The sequence below is a fragment of the Crocuta crocuta genome, unplaced genomic scaffold (assembly GCF_008692635.1).
Source record: "Crocuta crocuta isolate KB4526 unplaced genomic scaffold, BGI_CrCroc_1.0 scaffold442, whole genome shotgun sequence".
Taxonomy (NCBI): Eukaryota; Metazoa; Chordata; class Mammalia; order Carnivora; family Hyaenidae; genus Crocuta; species Crocuta crocuta.
In genome coordinates, this window is record NW_027528807.1 from 1,124,799 (window position 1) to 1,139,161 (window position 14,363).

The 14,363-nt window shown below is 38.2% G+C and overlaps 2 long non-coding RNA genes across 2 annotated transcripts in view; both read right to left on the reverse strand.

Annotated features, from left to right (window-relative positions):
• The window catches only part of LOC144224751 (uncharacterized), a 325,793-nt gene that overhangs the window by 213,219 nt on the left and 98,211 nt on the right, over positions 1-14,363 (reverse strand). The window lies entirely within an intron of this gene.
• The window catches only part of LOC144224752 (uncharacterized), an 85,062-nt gene that overhangs the window by 34,573 nt on the left and 36,126 nt on the right, over positions 1-14,363 (reverse strand). The window contains exon 2 of the long non-coding RNA XR_013333132.1: positions 8,260-8,368. This is a non-coding gene — a long non-coding RNA (uncharacterized LOC144224752). The remainder of the gene's footprint in view (positions 1-8,259; positions 8,369-14,363) is intronic.

Here is a 14,363-nt window from a genome sequence, read left to right on the forward strand (position 1 = left end):
TAAAGATAATAAAAGTGCAGTGAGTTCCTTTACATAGGTGCCTCTCAGAGCAGTGTTAATGGAATAATGACCTGGAGGATGGGAAGGATCCAGGCTAAGTAAGAGCAGGGAGGCCAGGATGCAGGGCACCAAAGAACTTTCTAGAATAAGGACGATGGGCAGTTGGTAAAAGACCATCACACCAGGATACAGTAAGAGTGTGAAGAGATAAAAGGATTGGCTGCTGATGACAAAGTGCTTACACCTGAAATGAAAGGAAATGTTGGCCTGTGGTTCTCACCTCTCCTCTCTTGGCTAGTATCCAATGGACATCTTCTCTTTCCTAGGGCAGACAGTGGGGTAGTGCAAGAAGGAGGGTTTCAACCCCAACAACCCTTTTTCCTGCCTGGACTGGCTGGAGATGGGAGTGCCAAAGACCCACTGTTTTATTTACAGCTACCTATTTGCCCACCACAGAGGGATCCGGCTCTCAAGACTGGAAGCAGAATATAAACTTAGACATATCTCATTCTGGTGTGTTTGCCTCCTTGCAGAGCCATTTCCTCCTTCCACTGAAGAAGCCCTTCCTCTCTCTAACTCCCTCTCATGCTCAGGGAGCTGGCTGCCCAAGGAGAGACACATTTTCTGGAGGGTTTCCCTAGGGCAAAGGAAGAAGACGCCAAGGGAGGCACTTCTGCTCACTGGGGACCTCTAGTAGGGAACCTTGTCTGTAACTGTTTAGGCACCCTTTTATCTGCTGCTTCTAGCAAGGTGCACTTCATGGATGAGCACATGACCCCATGCTCATAAGAGCCTGTGATTTGACTCTCTTCTCTGTCTCAGAATTCTGAATAATTTTATCTGGGAACCTCCATTCTGTAACTGAGGTCTTCAGGAACAATGGGACATGTAAGTTCATGGATGATACAAGCACACATGCAGTTTCCACTACATTGCCACCCCTTTCACCTAAGTGTTTGTGATGCCTGACACAGTTAGGCCTAACTCTGCCTAACACAGAGAACACAGTTCTCTTCTGGAACGACAATGCATGGGACTTTAGTGAGACTCAAGATGTGTACAAGATACAGGAAGAATGTCTATTTCTGTGCAAGTAGGAGACATGAGTGCTAAGAGCCCTACACCCTGAGAGGCCATGTCTGTTTGAACTAGAATTTGTGTCAAATGTAGAAAAAAAGCAAAAGTGTTCTCAAGACACATGAATGATCAAGAAACTGTGTCATAAACTCTCTTACTCATGTTATTTCCTTGTATCAGCAAACAACTTACACTGACATTGGAATAAAAAAAGATAAGGCAACCCTTTTCTTTAAGTCGTTCCACATTCATCAGTAAGCTGAAGGTAAAGTGGTGGTATATGTGCATATCAAAAAGTGAAAGACAGTTGAGCTAGTTTTGTGTAGTTTTCCACTGTTCTGGTAACTATAAAATAAAACTATAACTTCAGTGATTCCACACACAAGTTAAATGCCCGTATACAGTAAAACCTTGATTTGAAAGCATGGCTCATTCTGGAAACATGCTTGTAATCCAAAGCACTTGTATATCAAAGTGAATTTCTCCATAAGAAATAATGAAAACTAAGATGATTCATTCCACAACTCAAAGGACTCATATAAAAATAATACTGTAATATAATACAAAATCATAAAGAAAATACAAAGAAAAAAACAAATTAACCCTCACTTACCTTTGAAAACCCTTATGGCTGATATAAGGGAGATAAGAGAGAGGAGGCTTACTACCTAGCACGACTTTCACTATCACTAACCTCTAATGGAATCACTGCTGTCTACTAGTTCAATGGAATCTTTTTCTTTCTGTGCAATTTTAACAAGGAATCTGTTCAATGACACTTGATTTTGCCTCCTTTTGAGGATTTCGCAGAAATGTGACATTGCATTGCCATTAAACAGATTCATTGCTTACACTGCTACAGCCTTATTCGGTGCTTTTCTACAAAATTTTGCACTGCTTCCCACATTTTACACATCTACCTAATGTCATTTGACGTGAGAGGTTTCTCTGCCTTTTTCTCTTCCTTCTCTGCAGATGAGGTCTCTTCCATAACCTCTTGCTGTTGCTCATGATGCAGATCCATCAGTTTGTCAGCAGTCAGCTGCCGGCCATGTTCCTCCAGCAGCTCTTGACCGTCATCCTATTCACCTCCAGTCTCATGGTCTTCTCCAAGGAAACAATTTCATCAACAACTAGAGGCTCCTGTTCATGAGCAAGTCCTTCTACTCATGTCCAAGAATGCAAGCAGGCCACAGTTTTCTCCAGGCAGAATTGAGGGTTCGCTTGGTGACCTCATCCCAGACTTTATCAATGATCTTGAGACAGTTCACAACATGGAAATGATTTTCTAAAACTCTTTTTGGTTACCTCAAAGCATCAGTGAAACAAAGCTTTGATGTAAACCTTTTTGAAGTTCAAAATGACTGGCTGACCCATGGGCTAGAGGATTGGCGTGGTGTTGGGAGAAAGGAACTTGACCCAAATGAACTCAAATTCCTCCAGTAAGTCATCCTTAAAGCCTGGAGGATGAACAGGAACTTTATCCATAACCAGCAAGACTCTGAGTGACAGATTCTTTTCTAAAAGGTGTTTTCTTCACTGCAGGACCAAAGACCTTGTTGATCCACCCAACGAACAAGATACGAGTGACTCAACCTTGCTGTGGGACTTCCATATTACATTTAACTGGCTCTTCTGCACCTTTCATTTCTTGAAGGTTTGTGGATTCTCAGAATGAAGCATGAGCAGGGGCTTGATTTTGAAATCCTCACTTGCATTAGAGCAAAATAAGAGGGTGAGAAGGTCTCCAGTGGGCTTGTGATGGGCACTGCATTTTCATCTTCTGTAATGTAGGTCCTCTTTGGCATCTTTTTCAAAAAAGCATCACAGTTAAAACCTGCTCCAGCAGGTAACACTCAGAAACCATGAGATTCTGAATTTGGTACAAATGCCTCAGCTCCCTTAGCATCTCAACTTGCAGCCTCTCTGTGCCTTACAACACTATGGATGCTGCGTCTCCTCTTAAAGTTATCAAACCATCCCATGCTTGCCTTGAAGACTTCTTTATTTTCTGTTGATGTACCTAGCAGTTTACTTATGAGGTCAGTAAAGGCCTTTCCCTTTTCATAGATAAAGTTCTCAGTCACAGTATCACCTGCTAGTTGCTTCTCATTTATTCGAACCAGAAGCAACTTTTCTACATCTTCCAGAACACGTGGCCATTGCTTTGATATTCTCATGACTCCTTTTGCTTCATCTAGCCCCCTTACTTCTTTCTTGTTTAATATTGTATGGATGGTTGATGTAATCTTCATACAAAATCTTTCCATTTTGGCCACTTACACACCTCATCCATCCTTCTCAATGATTTCCTTCTTAATTTCCACTGTAATTATCTCCTTCTTCTTACCACCTTTCTTTTCAATGTTTATCTGCATGGTAGCCATTTTAAACACTTGCACAGATGTTGACCACAGTAAAGCATTAATAAACGCTTGTCATATACTATATTTAATGTAAGTGGCAATAAGGCAGTAGAGAAAAGGGTCTATATTTGCAGGCAGATTGACCTAGAATGAAGTAAAATATTCCTAAGCCTACTCTTGTATGGAAAAGCAAAGGACTGTCCATAAGTGCTCTGAAGTGACAAAAAATGCACAGTGCCAGTTATGGGCACCTTCCAACATTCCGAAAAATCACTGATTTCTGCTAAATACCACGGACTGACACCAAGCATCCAAGCATGGGAAACAATCACCATAATCATGCAGAGAGAGAAAGAGAGAGACAGAGACAGAGAGAGGAACCATTGACTCAGTTGTGATCATGTGACATTCAGCATCACATACTACTTGTATTGCAAGACATCATTCATTTATTGAGTTAAAATTTATTAGAAATGTTTGTTCATCTTGCATAATACTTGAAGAACAAGTTACTCGCAACCCAAGGTTTTACTGTATTTGCAACTAAAACTGGCAATGTACCATATAATAATGAATAGTAAATGTCATGATCATGAGCAAAATTTTTTTCTTTACTTTCAATGGCATTATTTGTCAAATAAAAGAAAACATAGTAAGTTTAGAGATGACAGAAAGAGCTCACTTCAGATTTCAAAACCTTTCATGCTACTTTTTACCCTGCATTATTAGCAAGGAGTCCATCATTTTTATTTTGCACTGAGCCCTGAAAATTATATAACTGGCCCAGCTTCTGGAGGAATTTCAACCAAACTGGCTTCTCTAAGAGGATTGTAGGATTAAAAATTCCACCTTCCTTGAAGATTCTACTTTTCAGTGCCTGAACTCTTCCATCACACATGACATTTGTGTGTGTGAGCTGATTACGGGATAGCGTTTATTTCTTAGACTTACATGGGAACTTTCATTTGAAAATCTGGACAGCAAATCCTGCCTCTAGGAGACTGTCACTGTCCTGACAACAAAGCCAATCTTTGCTGTAAAATTCACTAAGACTTTTAAGAACAGCCTCGTGGCTTATAACCAAACCATTCCCTGCTCACTCCCACCCTTCAGTTATTCCATATGAGCAAATATGACAAATTTTCACTGAACTATTATAACAATATCATCTGTTGACAACTTGAGTTCTTCCAATTCACCAGATTTCAGAAATAATTTCTCCCCACCTCCATTGGCTACTACATCAAAGAAACAGAAATAAACAACAGTAATAACAATAACACTACCATCTAGAAAATTTATCAAAAACTACACATCTATGTCCACTTAAAGTACTACAACTTTCTAAAAGAAGAAAAAAATCAGGCAGAGATTTAGGCAAATCTCAGCAATAGTAAAAAATGCAAGAATATTTCCTACTTTCAGTAGATAAAAGAGGAAACAGTGACTGAAAGACAGCAATGTGCTGAGTACCAAGTGATATTGCTAAACTTGAACGAAACGATCTTTTCTGTTAAAGGATCAGGACAGCAACTGAAACTTCAAAGAGCAAAGTTGACTTGTTAGAGGCAAAGGACTTGATTCATAAAACATACTTTCTGGTTATCAAAAACAAAACAAAGCACAGCTAGACAAAATAAATGTGTTTAAGGAGACATGAAGGACTTTGAAAATAACAAATAGATGTAAAGATAACAAAAATTATAGGATTTTAGACTGGGGCCCAAATCCTTTCTCTCTTTCCAGCATTGTTACTCAATTGTTCCATCCAATGGCAGAAATTCCTACAATCCAAGGATCCAATACTCACTTTGTTGCTCTAGGAGAGAGAGTGCATTTAACTCCATTGAAACAAAAGGCAGCAGGGATTTGGTGCACTGCAGTAAGCTAGTGGAAAAGCACTGGAGGACATTCGGGGGACATTAGTCAATGTGACTGGGCCACCTGAGTTTGCTCACTGACATGAAGTGAAAGTTAGGCTCCTACTCTTCTTTCAGACTCTGGGAGATAGGAGTGATATCTCCCTTGATGATTACATTTCAAAGACATTCCTCTAGTAAAACTGTCAAGAAGCTGGGAAGAAACTTACATCTCAAAGGGGACACAGAGAGTATTTACAATGCAAAGTTTTCTAAAGTAAATCATCTCAGAGTTGGGAGGTCAGGGGCCAGTAGTCAAAAAAATTTATATGTCTAAATCTTGGTCAGGCAGAGAGGAACTTTAAGACCCTGGCCATCCCCCTCAATATCTGTTAAGGACATTTTACTTTACATAAGCCTTTCAGCACACCTCTCATGCCCCTAGAGAAATGTTTTTCCTTATTCCACCTCCCCTCATGCAATCCAAGCCCCTTTCTCTGAGTGTTGCACTCCATCCCCTTGGTTTTCTCGATGTTTTAATTTTTTTGATGTTTTTTTATTTATTTCTGAGAGATAGAGAGAGAAACAGAGAGAGCGAGCGAGCAGGAGAGGGTCAGAGAGAGAGGGAGACACAGAATCTGAAACAGGTTTCAGGCTCTTAGCTGGCTGTCAGCATAGGGCCCAACACAGGGTTCGAACCCACGAACTGTGAGATCATGACCTGAGCCAAAGTCGGATGCTTAACCGACTGAGCCCTCATTGCCCTTGGCATCTTTAACCCATCAGTCTCTTCTTGCTCCTTCCCTTTGTATCAGGTCATTTCCAGAATGGCAGCAGCAAAACACTACAGTCCTTTGGCTCCAAGTCCTTTTTGTGTTATCCTATCATTCAGCTTCTCTCTAAGGCCAAATGTACTGAAAAATTTTGGTAAACTAACTGCTCCCTAGCCTGCATTTGCTACCCATTCTCTCATTGTTTTTGTCTATATTATTTATATTAAACCATTATAACAAAAAACAATGGCCATCTTATGATTCCTTTTACTCTTGATATTTTAGCAGCATCTGTGTGTACTGAGCATACTGCCTGCTTCAATACTGGCTTAGCTACCACTTTACTATAATTTACTCATTTTACCCTTAAGGTTCAGGGATTCTTTGTTTTCTTCACAGAGTGTTTCCCTCTGCCCTTTTATTAAATGCTAGCACTACAAGAACCATGTCCTTAACCTTCTCATCCATACACCACTCTCTCTAGCAAACTGCATCCACTTTTGTTAGTGTCTATGGGCTGATAACTCCTGACTAAGTAATTTCTATCCTACATGTCCTCTTGAATTTCTGACCACACATAACACTTAACACTGTGCATATAGTACACAACTAGCCCATCCCAAATTGAACTTGCCAACTTCACTCTCCTATTCCCAATGTTCTTGTGTTTACCCCTCTTTTTATATTTATTTTTATTATTTTCAAAAATTTTAATGTTTTTATTAGAGGGAGGGTGGGGGAAGACAGAGAAAGAGGGAGAGAGAATCACAAGCAGGCGCCTCACTGTCAGTACAGAACCCAAATGTGAGATCATGACCTAAGCTGACTAAGAGTCTGATGTTTAACCAACTGAGCCACCCAGGCACCCCTCACCCTTTTTTAAGGCTGCATCATTTACCTAAATGGAAATCTGGGTTTCATACATGTCTTTCTCTCTCCCACTCATTTCAACTCTAATACCAAGTAATATAATTTCTAAATGCTATACTCTATTAAATCCATATATTTTTCCTCTATTTTGACTGCTTCTATTCAAGTCCATTATCATATATCTTGCTTATTATAACAACCTGTCTGAATTCAGGGATGGCCTCCTTCTAGAAAATTCCCTAACTGGCTTTGTAGTATTTAAATCTGGATATTTTATTTACTTACTTCAAAACTTTTTGTACTATGTCCCTTACTTCAAACACTGTGTAAAATGTTTCAACACTTTGAGTTTCACCGCGTCAGACAAATTCTCTGTAATCCTAAGCACCTCTTGTATTATTTTGTATGTATCCTGATTTCCTTTTAGTTCCTCGGATATTAAAGGTCTCATATTTCCAAGGTGTAATATATTCTTTTTCTTCTACCTGAAACACACCTCTCCTTCCTACCTTCATGCGATTTCTCACTGGGTGTATGGGCTTGCTGGGTGCAGTAGCAAAGAGTGTCAAACTTTCAACAACAAACTTCTTGGTTTTTTCTCAATCATTTCACATGCTGCTATCACGGGTCAGCTGCTGTAACTTTACTGAAGAGTAAGGCAAACTAATCACTGTTTCTTTTTTCGCTTTAACTGTACTTTAAAAACCTGTTTTCATTTTCTCTAGCTCTTGTTTTATCTATTTTTCTCAGTACCTTAAATAGTATGGTGGGCTTCAGTAAGAAATACTGAATCAAATGTGTATATTAGCACTCAGGTGAAACTTGATGGTTATAATTTAGATTTAATATACAATAAATATTTATGTAATGTATGCCTTTCTTTTTATTTATTTTTTTATATTACATGTTATTATTTCCATCAAGGGCAAGCACAAAAAAATTAAGCATGGATAAGTGTGTAAAAATCATTAGCTATTTTTGTAGAATTGACAGTAGTGCTCTATAAACTTTTCAAAGGTTATGATAAGTATATTTCTTTCTAATAAGGTCCAAAGAAATTCAGAACATCTAAAATAAAGGCTTGATTAGGTATGTTTTAAATTACTTTTTTATTATTATTATTTTACTGCATTCCCAAGGACACAGTGTAAAGTGAATTGGAGTGAAAAAAATTTGAGTGATCAATATCATCATAGCCCAAATTACTTTGAATCATTTGCTCATCTCTAACTATTATGAGCAACTTGAATTGACATTTTCTATATCAATTAACATTATACTGAATATACTTCAATTTAATTTCCTCTTAAATACCTTTTTATATGCTGCATGGAACAAGATCCTGTGGTGTAGCCTTCATTTCCAGTTTATATGCTTCAGTTAAAGATAATTTGATTGCTTTTCTTTTGTGTCCGTTAGGATCCTATTAGAAGTTTTTCACACAAATATGAAAATCAAAATTGAGTTCATAATTTAATAATAAATTAGTCTACTTACATGATCTTTTTCTAAAGAATATAAGCATTTCTCTCTCTTCTAACACATAAAAGGAGAAGAACTGAAAGTACAATTCAACTTGTAGAAAACCATTGTAAGGGCTACGTCACCCAAACACAGTTCAGTAGAAGTTCCTTTAGTCCTAACCCCGATTTACTCTCTTAGACTATGTTAATTGAGAAGTAAATCATTTCTCTATCTAGACATGCCATGTTTCAATTCATTTATTACAGGCAGAAGAATCCTCTGACTTCTAATATAATCTTATCATTACCCTGTTTGAAAGTCATCAATGGTTTCTGATTATGAATCTGTAAATGCTTTCAATCCTTAAATCCCTTTGTTAGCAGTCTGGCTATATTGCATTATCTGTGCTTATGCCAAAATGTCTTGATTTCCATGTCTTCACACATAATCTTCTCTACATCCGAAATGACTTTTCCCATTTTCTTATTTCTTATTTTTGGCTTCTTTTAGGACTCAGTTCTTTCGATTGTTAGGTCCCGTCTTCATGAATTTTGTATCTTACTGAACATATTTATTAAGAAATGACAATGTGTTGGAGAGTACGGCAAGACCCAAATAAATAAAAATGGATGGTCATTGCAAGTCGGTTGTGAAATAGCACTCAGTGCCTCATATAAAGACATAACAGGGGTGCCTGGGTGGCTCAGTTGGTTAAGCGTCCGAGTTTGGCTTGGGTCATGATCTCATAGCTCATGGTTCGAGTCCCACATCAGGCTCTGTGCTGACAGCTCAGAGCCTGGAGCCTGCTTTGGATTCTGTCTCCCTCTCTTTCTCTACTCTTCCCCACTCATGCTCTCTCTCAAAAACAAAATAAAAAAAAAATAACAAAGTGAAGAGTGCTATAGAGAAAAGGAGCATGGAAGAATTACAGGATATAAATTATAGAGATTACCAAATCACTGAGTTTATGAAGCCTTTCTTTCTTTTTTTTTTTTACAAATAGTTTATTGTCAAATTAGTTTCCACATAACACCCAGTGCTCATCCCCACAAGTGCCCTCCTCCATGCCCATCCCTCCCCCCCCCACATCCATCAGTCCTCAGTTTTTCTCAGCATTCAAGAGTCTCTCATGGTTTGCCTCTCTCCCTTTCCCCCACCATTTCCGCCCTTCTTCTCCCCCATGGTCCTCCATTAAGTTCCTCCTAATCCTCCTATACGTGCAAACATATGATATTTGTCCTTCTCTGCCTGACTTATTTCGCTCAGCCTAACACCCTCAAGGTCCATCCATGTTGCTACACATGGCCAGATTTCATTGTTTCTCATTGTCATGGAGTATTCCATGGTATAGATAAACCACATCTTCTTGATCCATTCGTCCGTTGATGGACACTTAGGCTCTTTCCATGTTTTAGCTATTGTGGAGAGTGCTGCTATGAACATTGGGGTACATGTGCTCCTATGCATCAGCATTCCTGTATCCCTTGGGTAAATTCCTAGCAGTGCTATTGCTGGGTCATAGGGGAGTTCTATTGTTAGTTTCCTGAGGAACCTCCACACTGTTTTCCAGAGGGGCTGCACCAGTTTACATTCCCACCAACAGTGTAGGAGGGTGCCCGTTTCTCCACATCCTCGCCAGCATCTAGAGTTCTCTGATTTGCTCATTTTAGCCACTCTCACTGGTGTGAGGTGGTATCTCAGCGTGGTTTTGATTTGTATTTCCCTGATGAGGAGGGATGCTGAGCATCGTTTCATGTGTCTGTTGGCTATCTGGATGTCCTCTTTGGGGAAGTGTTTGTTCATATCTTCTGCCCATTTCTTCACTGGGTTGTTTGTTTTTCGGGTGTGGGGTTTGGCCTTCCAGAGAAAATAATAATTAAACCAAATCAAAACCTAAGTAGGAGTTGGCTACATGAAAAGAAGAACAGCAGGAATTCTAAGCAAAAGAAAAAGCATATGCAAAGTCTCTGTGGTAGAAATTTGCTTGGAAAATATAAAGTTTTGAAATAGGGCAAATATGGCTAGGAGGAATAAGCACGAAAGGCTACAGAGTCCACACCAGTTGATAGTTTTGAAGAATTAAATCTTTATCTTAAGAATAGGATAACATTAACATATTTTAGGTAGGATGTCAATATAATGAGAATTGGACCTTTACATGATGACTCAATATGATGTTCAGACAATTGATTCAAGAGGACAAAGAATGAGCCAGTGGTTGGGGAATGGTTCATATTAAAGGGGTATTTTAGCAATTTGTTAAGGTTGTTGGCCCAACGACTTGGGTTCGCTAGTTTAGTTCAGTGTATAGTGATCAGCAGTGTTAATTATTCTATTACGCAGATATCAGTTTTACACAGGAAAAATGGTCCCTTCCAAAATTAGTATAGTTTAAATAATGTGTTTTTATTTATCTGAGACTAGAATCTAAATACATTTTACGTGTAACATAGAATAAGTTTTCTGCATGGTTTTAATGTACTGAATACTACATGCAAGCTATTTTTATAGAAATTAATTTTTCATAAGTGTCACTACAGTATAAATCATGGGAGAACTGTATCTTGATGTATTCAAAATAAAATAAATGTTACCATTTTAGAGAATTTCATTACTGACAACACCAGTAGTGATATTTGAGTCACCAATAAAATACATCTATATAAGTTTACTTTTTATGTTACATTTACTATAATTCTATATACAAAGGAACATTCTAATTTAATATTATTTTAAATTTATTTATTTATTTATTATGAGAGAAACAGAGACAGTGTGAGTGGGAGAGAGGCAGACTGGGGAGAGAGGGAGAAACCCAAGCAGGTTTCGCACTGCCAGCAAAATGCAGTGTGGGGCTCGAACTCACATACCTGTGAGATCATGACCTGAGCCAAAACCAAGAGTTGGTCACTTAACTGACTGAGCTACCCAGGCATCCCTCTGATTTAGTATTTTTTAAAAGGTAAAATACAGGTGTGCCTAGGTGGCTCAGTCAGTTGAGTGTTTTACCTGAGGTCAGCTCCTGATCTCACGGGTAGCTTGTGAGTTCAAGGCCGCATCAGGCTCTCTGCTGTTAGCTGTTTCAGATCCTCTGTCCCCCTCTCTCTGTTCCTTCCCTGTTCACACTCTCTCTCAAAAATAAACAAACATCTAAAAATAAATAAATAAATAAATAAATAGTAAAATATAAAGAAAAATGTCAAGAAAATTCAAGTTGAACATTGAAATTGAGTTGTATACATTGTTCACAAATTAATAGTTACCATGGCTACCATGACATGTTTTTCCCCCATTAAAGCAATTACACATTAGTATTAAGTAAATAGTTTTCAAAGAAACACTGCTATTAACTGGAAAAATATATTAAGTGTGTAAATCTATAACACTGTCAGTGCAATGTTAAAAACATCTTCTAAATATAAGTATAAGCCCTTTTTTCTTTTTTACCTTATAACACATATTGAAAATCCCAGTAGCCATACAATAATACATGAATATTAACAAAGCCAACCACAGACGAAGCTACAAGGTCAAAGAGAGAAAAAAATCTAAATGCAATTTCCACTTCCATACTACTCTTTCAAAAAATATATTCATGAGGTTAAAATTAAGAAAATCAAATGTATAATTAAATGCAGTCAAGAAAATTTTCCATGGCATGTGGGTAAATAAGGCATTTCATTTTCAAATACCCTGTTATTACATCCATCTTTTTAAAAATCTCTCTCTCAAGTTTGCTTTTCCATATAACTTCTGCAATATTTCCCTCCTCTCCTTTATGAAAAGTCCACTGAAAATGTTCACACTCTTTGGTTATCTGGAATCTGATCCTTGTTCCTTTATTTTTTTCACTCTTTATACTTACTCCTTTGGTGTCGTCCTAAGGCCTCATGGTTTTAGAAAACAACTATGCTTGCAACTCCTAAATTTATACTTTCAGCTTTCTCCAAATCCCAGATGTGATATACAACTCTGTACTCAAGAGCTTTATGAAGGGGATCTAAAAGGCCAAGTTTTATGCATTCAAAGGGACTCCTGTTCTACACACACACACACACACACATGCACGCACGCACCTATAGGTTTCCATATCTCAGTTAATTACAGCACCATTTTTCCAATTGTTCAGACCAAAGATATTTGATATATCCATGATTCTTCTATTTCTTTCATATCTGAAACAATCTATAAGGATCTCTACCTTTAAAATATATAAAGAATCTTACCACTTTTTGGTTTCTTCATTGCTACCATACTCGTGTAAGTCACCACATACTTTTTTTTAAATTATTTTTGTTTTTACTTAATGAACTCATTAAATAAACTCATTCAATAATTTTGACAACCTGTAATGAGAGCTACATATACTATGACAACCAAGGTAGACATTTCTTGCCCTTGTGCTGTTACCAAAAAAAAGTTTAAAATTGGACCTAAAATAGTCATAGTAATTATGCAGGTTGAGAATGGAATGAAGAGTAATGTAGGCAGACATGGCAGCCTGGGCAAATATCCTGGGGCAGGAAAGACCACTGTGAATGGAGCATATTGAGAGGCAGGGAGAACACCATAAGGCTCTGTGTACATAGGAGTCAGATGATTCAGGGCTTTGTAAACCGCCCTGTTTACTAATCATTGTAAATGATTTACAATGATTAGTTTAATCATTCCAAAGTTCATGTCAAGCTGGCTATCACTTAGAAAATAGATTAGAAAGGAATAAAAACAGAAACGAGACAATGTTAGTTCATTGCCCTTAGGTTGATGGACTCCAATTAACATAGAACAGTAGCTTGGCCAGGGGCATGACTGAGACAGGAAGAGTTATAGATGGATTCAAGTCTCATTTAAGAACTGTAACCAACAGAATTTGGTGATAGATTTTGTTATCAGAATGGGGATATGCCAAGGATTGTTTTTAGGGACCTGAAGCACTAGTAGATGAAGTGTACTAAGTTGCAAAAAGACTTGAGACAGAACAGATTTGAGAGAGGACCAAGAGTTGAGCTTGAGTTGTGTTAATTTTGAAATGGTTCTGAGAAATATTTCAGTACAGGTGGAGATATAAGGTAGGTGGTTCAATACACGCTATGTTATTTATCTCTTGCTGCATAATAGATTTCTTTGACACTTAGCAGCAAATCTATATTAGCAATCTACTGCTGTGCAACACATTAACCCAGAATTTAGCAGCATAAAACAACATATATTTCTCATGCAGTTTCCTGGGTCATGAAATTGGGAACAACTTTATGGCCCAGGATCTCTCATGAGGTTGCAGGCAAGGTTTCAGCCAGGGCTGCACTCATTTGAGGGCTTGTGGGAGGCTGGAGATTTGACTCCAAGATGGCTTATGCACATGGCTTTTGCAGAAGCTTCAGTTCCTTGCTGGCTGTTTAGAGAAGGCCATAATTCTTCACGATAGAAATCTCTCCATAGCTCTGCTAAAGTGTCTTCATGACATGGCAGCTGGCTTCTCCTAGAGTGAGTGATACTAGAGAATGCAAGCAGGAAGCTGCAATGCCTCGTACATGGCCTCAGAAGTCCCACGTGATCATTTCTGCCATATTCCACTTGCTAGAAGTGAGTTGCCAAGTCCTGCCCACATTAAGGGAGAAGGGAGGTTAAGCTTTGCCTCTTGAGTGGAGGGCTACCAAATAATTTGTGAACATATTTTAATGCCACTACTCATGATTTTATAGTTCAGCGGAGAGATTTATGTTAGAAATATAACATTGGGAGGTTTTCACATAGATGGCATTCGAAACTGTGAAAGTGGATGATGGACTGCTTAGTAAGAGAGAATAAATTGAGATAAAAACCAGAAATGTTTTTCTGGGAAATCCAACATTTATTTACAGGGCCTGCTGTTGGAGGACTGGAGAAGGACGAAGTTGAATCTGGGAAGACGGAGAGTACTGAGAGGCAGGGAGTGGTGTACTTTGTGTGAGTCT